The sequence below is a fragment of the Elephantulus edwardii genome, unplaced genomic scaffold (assembly GCF_000299155.1).
Source record: "Elephantulus edwardii isolate Elephantulus edwardi_28Jun2011 unplaced genomic scaffold, EleEdw1.0 scaffold00093, whole genome shotgun sequence".
NCBI classification, from domain to species: domain Eukaryota; kingdom Metazoa; phylum Chordata; class Mammalia; order Macroscelidea; family Macroscelididae; genus Elephantulus; species Elephantulus edwardii.
In genome coordinates this window covers 12,692,985-12,700,131 of record NW_006399843.1, presented here as the reverse complement: position 1 = coordinate 12,700,131, position 7,147 = coordinate 12,692,985, and the positions used below count along the sequence as shown (strand labels likewise).

Here is a 7,147-nt window from a genome sequence, read left to right as displayed (position 1 = left end):
GTCCCACTGACTCTGATACATAAACCTCCATTGCCCCATTTACTGCATCAATCCATCTCATCCAAGGTCTTCCTCTCCTGCACTGGCCCTCCACCCTTCCAAGCATGATTTCCTTTTCCAAAGATCATTCCCTCCTGGCCACATGCCCAAAGTACATGAGACGGAGCCTCCCAAGGAGAAACTTGGTTTCACCCTCTCCAAAACGGATCTATTTGTTTTCTTGGCAGTCCATAGTATATTCAAGACTCTTCTCCAGCACTACAGTTCAAAGGCATCAATTCTTCTATTCTCCTTAGTCATTATCCAGCTCTCGAATGCATAGCAAGTAATTAAGATGTCCATGGACTGGATCAGGTACACCTTAGTCTCTAGATTGATATCGTTGCTTCTCAGTACTCTGGAAAGGTCCTTGACAGTAGATTTACCTAATGTAATTCACCTTTTGATTTCCTGACTCCTGGTGCCAAAAGTGTTGATTGTGGAGCCAAGCAAACTGTAACAACCTCAATCTCTTCTCCACCCATTATAGTGCTGCCATTTGGCCCAGTGGTGATAATCCTTGTCTTCTTGATATTGAGCTTCAATTCATATTGAAGACTACAGTCCTTGACCTTCTGCAGCAAGTGCTTCAAATCCTCCTCAGTTTCAGCAAGCAGGGTTGTATCATCTGAATAACATAGGTTGTTGATGAATCTTCCTCTAATGCTAATGCCACATTCCTCCTCATAAAGCCAAGCCTCCCAAATGATCTGTTCTGCATATAGATTAAAAAAGGGATGGAGACAGGATGCATCCCTGACACACTCTCTTCCTGATTTTGAATCATATAGTGTTTCCCTGCTCTGTTCTGCTGACTGTTTCCTGGCCCAAGTATAGGTTCTGCATAAGCACAATCAAGTGTTCTGGGATTCCCATTCTCCTCAGTAATCAAAATTTGACCTTGAGGCTATCCCTCCTGAATTTAAAAACCAACTCAGGAACAGGTTTGAGGCCTTCAACACTAATGGACAATGGAGATTATAAAAAGAATTATCCACAAAGAATGCAAAAAGACACAAGAAGAAGAAAAGACCAAAATAGACATCAAAAAGACTCTGAATATTGCACTAGAGAGCCAAGAAGCCAAAGCAAAGGGAAGAAATCAAGAGGATAAGGAACTGAATAGAAAATTTCAAAGGGTAGAACAGGAAGACAAAGCAAAGTATTATAATGAAATGTGCAAAGAACTGGAGTCCAAAAATCAAAAGGGTTGTAGTTGCTGAGCATTTCTTAAGCTGAAGAAACTAAAGAACAAATTCAAGCCTTGAGTCGCAATACTTAAAGATGCTATGGGTAGAATATTGAATGATCTAGGAAGTATTGAAAGAAGATCAAGGAGTATACGGTTACTGTACCAAAAAGAATTGGCTGACACAGAAAAATTTCAAGAAACAAAATGTAATCAAGAGACAATGGTGATGAAGGAGGAAGTTCAGGCTGCTCTGAAGGACTTGGCAAAAAATAAAGCCCAAGGAATTGATGGAATACCAATTGACATATTTCAACAAACAGATGCTTCCCTGGACATGCTCACCAAGAAAACTGGAGCAAAACTACCTGGTCAAGTGACTAGAAGAAATCCATATTTTCTTCCCATTCCAAAAAATGGTGATCCAATAGAATGTTGAAATTATTGAATAATATCACTCATATCACACACAAGCAAAATACTGTTGAAGATTAAATGACTAGAACAGTACATTTACAAAGAATTACCAGAAATTCAAGCTGGGTTTATAAGAAGCCATTCTGCTAGAGACATTATCGCCAATGTCAGGTGGATGTTAGCAAAAAGCAGAGAGTACCAGAGGGATATCACTCTGTTTCATTGACTATGCAAAGGCATTTGACTGTAGAGCACAACAAATTGTGGCTAACCTTGAGGCGGACGCATAGGAAGTAATCAAAAACCCAGTGACTTGGATTAAGCACAATTTTGTCTTTCAACTGATATCCTTGCTCTTTAGCATTTTGGAGAGATTCTTGTTAGCAAATCTGTCCAGTGCATCACATCTTTTGACTTATTAACTGCTGTTTAGTTTTGATTGTGAGTCCAAGTAAAATTAAATAATTGACAACTTAACCTTTTCTCCACCTGTCATGATGTTGTTTATTGGTCCAGTGGTAAGGACTTTAATTTTCTGCTGTTGAGATGTAGCCCATATTGAAGGCTGTAGTCTTTAATCTTCTTCTGTAGGTTCTTCAAGTCTTTTTCACTTTCTGAATGCAGCACTGTATCATCTGCATGCTGCACGTTGTTGATGAGTCTTCCTCCAAGAACGCCACATTCTTTTTCATATAGTTCAGCTTCCAGAATGATTTGTTCATCATACAGATTGAATATGGAGGGGAGGTACAATCCTGACTCACGTATTTTTTTATTTTAAATGATGCAGTGTTCCCTTGCTCTGTTTAGACAATAGGTTCTTGGTCTCAGTATAGATTTTTGCATATGTACAATTAAGTGTTCTTAGATTTCCATTCTTCTCAATGTTAGCCATAATTTGTTATGATCTACACAATCAAATGCTTTTGCACTGTCAATAAAACACAAGTAAACATGTTTTTAAAAAATTACCTTTCAGTCAAGATTCATCTGACATCAGCAATGATAGCTCTTGTTCCACAGTCTCTTCTGAATGAATGAACAGATCTCTCTCTTTATCATTCCACATATGTACATATATAACTCCAGTTCAAAGTCATCCTAAATATTAAAATGTTGCATAATTCTGCACCATCCTGTGATTAAGCTCATTGTGGGTTTTTTGTTGTTTTCTTTTAAAGGAAAAGCAAAAAATATCTTTAATTTCATTATCCAGAAATATTCTTATTAACATTTGATGTATATCTTAGTTTTCTATGCACGTACAGAAATTAGTCATCTTACATATGCTATTTTCTTATCTTAAAATTAAGGTTAGCATAGACATCTTTCTTTTTAAATAAATATTTATCTTCATTGTTATTTTTATTCTTCTCTCTGTTTTTTATTGTGATTTTAAGAAAAGCTTACAGAAAAGTTGGATTTTCATTCATTTATAACCACCAGATGAAGTAATTGGGAATAAATCTAACTAGAGACATTAAAGACCTATACACAGAAAACTACAAGACATTACTACAAGAAACAAAAAAAAGATTTGGAGAAATGGAAAATATACCATGCTCATGGACAGGAAGACTCAATATTGTGAAGAGACTCTATGTAAGCAAAACACTACTAAAAAGAAGAAATAAGGTAGCACCTTGAAATAAGGTAACACTCCCTGATCTCAAATCCTACTACACAGCTCTGGTGGTCAAGACAGATGGTACTGGCACAGCGACAAACATATAGATCAATGGAATAGAATTGAGAACCCCGAAATCAGTTCATCTACGTATTGTCAACTGATCTTTGACAAGGAGATGGATTCAGTTAAGGGGGAAAAGGACAGTCTCTTTAACAGTGTTGGCAAAATTGGAAATCATCTGCAGAAAATTTAAGCAAGACCCACACCTCACACTTTATACAAAAACCAATTCAAAGTGGATGAGGGACCTAGAAGTTCATTGTTGATGTCAGGATATCAATTCGTTTAATTGAAGGTCTTTCTCTGACTCTCCATCTACCTTTCTAATCATAATGTCTTCATTACCCTCCGCTTTTCTAATCATAATATCTCCTTCCAAGAACTAACCCTACCTGACCACATGCCTGAAACATGTGAGACAGAGTGTCACAATTTTTGCTTCTAAGGAGCACTCTGCCTGCACTTCTTCCAATAGAAATTTATTTATCCTTTTGAAAGTTCCTGGTATAGTCAATGCTCTCACCAACCCCACATTTCAAAGATATAAATTCTTCTTGCATCTTGCTTTTTCTCTTTTTAACTTTCACAAGCATATGAAGTAATTGAATATGCTATGGCTTAGCATGTTGACTGTGAATCCAAGTAAAATGACATTCTTGTAACGTCAATCTTTTCTCCATCTATCATGATGTTGTAACTCATCTTTTCTTCATCTATCATTATACTGCCTGTTGGTTCAGTTGTGAAGCTTTCTATTTTCTTTATGTTGAATATGAATACACATGTGTGCACATGCACACGTACATACACACACATTCACACAGAGGTTTTGATTCATTGGTATTGCTTTTATAGAGAACACAGCCTAAGATATCTTGCCACTTAATTAAAATTTAATCTGAAGAAATAGTCCAATGATTTAAAGTACATTCATTGGGAAACAATTCAACTATGTAAGAGAATATTGTGTTTTAGAAAAAAAAAAAGGTCAGAACATATAAACATTGTAAATTTAGCTCTGAAAGAAAATATTCAAATGAGAAAGCTTGGCTGAACAAATTGAATGTCTCATGAGTTCCCCTGTCCCTCACACTTCTTACATTTTTGTTGACTCCTCTATATTAACACTCTGACTCAAGCACAGATTAAAAATCTTTTGTTTATAGGTTAAATAAGTTAGAGTCTTTAAAAAAATGTTTTACTAAATAATGCAAGAAGACAAAAGAATGTTTTAAAACAATATGAAATAATGATAAAACTCTGGAAAATTACCTGACAACTATCTGTTAAAGTTGATCATTTACATGTCTACGACTAGCAATTACAATTCTAGGATTTACTCAGAATGAACTTTTTTCAGTGAACTTTTACTTGTTCACTAAAACCACACACTAGAATGTTAATAGCAGCACTATTTCCAATAGTCAAATATTGAGAACAAATTAAATGTTCTTGTGCAGTCAAAAAATTCAAACTTGCTGTAGCTGAGCCATTTTTTACTCCTAGTGACCTCCACTGGGTTTCTGAATTTATAAATCATAATGAGTATAAATGTGGGGTAAAGATTGGTGGAAGATCTATCAACAATCTACAATATGCAGATGATACAACCCTGCTTGCTAAAACTGAGGAGGACCTGAAGCACTTGCTGCAGCCTCCAATATGGATTGAGGCTCAATGTCAAGAAGACAAAGATTCTCACCACTGGACCAACTGACAGCATCAGGATGGATGGTGAAGAGATTGAGATTGTTCACAGCTTCAGTTTGTTTGGCTCCACAGTCAACACTCTCAGCACCAGTAGCCAGGAAATTAGAACACATATTGCCATGGAAAAGTCTGCTGTTAGTGACCGCTCCAAAGTACTGAAGAGCAATGGTGTCTCTTTGGAGACTAAGGTGCATCTGATACAGGCCATGGTCTTTTCTATCATTTGTTATGCATCAGAGAGTTGGACAATGACTAAGGAGGATAGAAGGAGAATTGATGCCTCTGAGCTGTGGTGCTGGAGAAGAGTATTGAGGGTACCACGGACTGCTAGGAAAACAAACAGATTCATCCTGGAAAGGGTCAAACCAGGCTGCTCCTTGGAGGCAAGGATTCTAAGGCTCCGTCTAACATACTTTGGACATGTTGCAAGGAGGGACAGGTCCTTAGAGAGGGATATCATGCTTGGGAGGGTGGAGGGACAGCACAGAAGTGGAAGGCCCCCTATGAGGTGGATTGATTCAGTGACTGGAGTAATTGGGATGGGTGTTTTCAGAGATGGTGCAATTGGCATAGGACAAGCAGAGTTCAGCGATGTTGTACATAGGGTCACTATGAGTCACTGCGACTCGACGGCACATAACAACAATGGAAAGATACGACCTATCTTTCTATATTTAATTCACGCATGAGCTCTGTTTTAATTATCCACTCTAAGAGACTGGATAAATGTCCTAGCACTTTGCATATGTTCCTTTTTATTTATATAGTCTCGAATGCACCATTTGGAAACAAATGTTTCCCACCACATAAGAATTAATACCTAGGCCATCTTCAGTCTAGGCTGGGATCCACACAGGCTGACACTCTTCTCTACTAGGACTTGAAATATGGCATCTGGACAAGGTCCTGGCCCTCCCAGGAAGGGCTGCAAAGACCTAACTCCATCTTCCGCATCAGAGGAACAGGTAGCCCAGGACACAGTGGAAGTTTTCCGAAGCTACATCTATTACCACCAGCAGCAGGAGTAGGAGGCTGAAGGGGCGGCCACCCCAACTGACACAGAAATGGTCTCCTTTCCCCGTGCGCTTAGCAGTGTCATGGAGCAGGTGGGCAGGCAGCTCACCATCACTGGGGACAATATCAATCAGCACTACAACACAGCGTTCCAGAACACATTGCAGCACTTGCAGCCACAGAATGCTTACCAATTGTTCATCAAGATTGCCTCAAGCCTGTTTGAGAGCAGCATCAACTGGGGCCTTGTGGTGGCTCTCTTGGGCTTGGCTGTTGCCTGGCTCTGCATGTCTGACCAGCTTCCTGGGCCAGGTGTCCCGCTTAGTGGCTGACTTCATGCTACATCACTAAATTGCCGGGTGGATTGCTCAGAGGGGCGGCTGGGTGGCAGCCCTGAACTTGGGCAATGGCCCCATCCTGAATGTGCTGATAGTTCTGGCTGTGGAAATTCTGGGGTCCCAGTTGAGACTCCTGCCTGGATTTCAAACCTTCTCCCATCCTCTTTCTTTCCCTCCCTTTCAGGGTTCAACCCTCAAGAGTACAGAAGCTTTAGCAAGTGGACCATTCAACTTGAAGGGGCCCATGTGGTCAGTGAGGCTGCAGGGAGGCCTCAACATTGCAAGGTGCTAAGGAGCTCCTTCTCTGGACCCCATCTTGTCTAAAAGGGGGCTGAAGTCTCCTCCCTCATCTCTTTTGGCTCTCCTCGGCTATGTGTGCTGGGCACTGGGAAGAATGATCTTTTGGAGAGACAGGCTGGGACCCACTTCTCCTCCGAAGGAAGTTTTAACGGTTTTAGTTGTTTATAAAACCTTTGGGAAATGTCCCCAGCCCCACCCCATTCTACCGCTCTATCTCAAGCCAGAGCATCTTGGCTGTGGGATCAACATGCCTGCCCCGTGTTCTCCAGGATTCAGCTTGTTCTGAAAGATCAGAGCCTGAGGACTGGGACTAGAGCTCAGCCTTGGCCCTCCCTGTACATTTCAGGCTGAAGTCTGTGATCCAGCTTGGCTCTCCAAGCCCCCACCCCACTCTGCCTTTTTGGCTACACTCCAGGATTCTGGGCCTTAGATAGGGTGAGGAAATGTTGC

At 40.1% G+C, this 7,147-nt stretch overlaps 1 pseudogene; it reads left to right on the top strand.

Moving 5' to 3' along the window:
- The first annotated feature begins 5,932 nt into the window (after window positions 1-5,932).
- LOC102859717 lies at window positions 5,933-6,689 on the top strand (annotated as a pseudogene).
- Window positions 6,690-7,147: the final 458 nt, after the last annotated feature.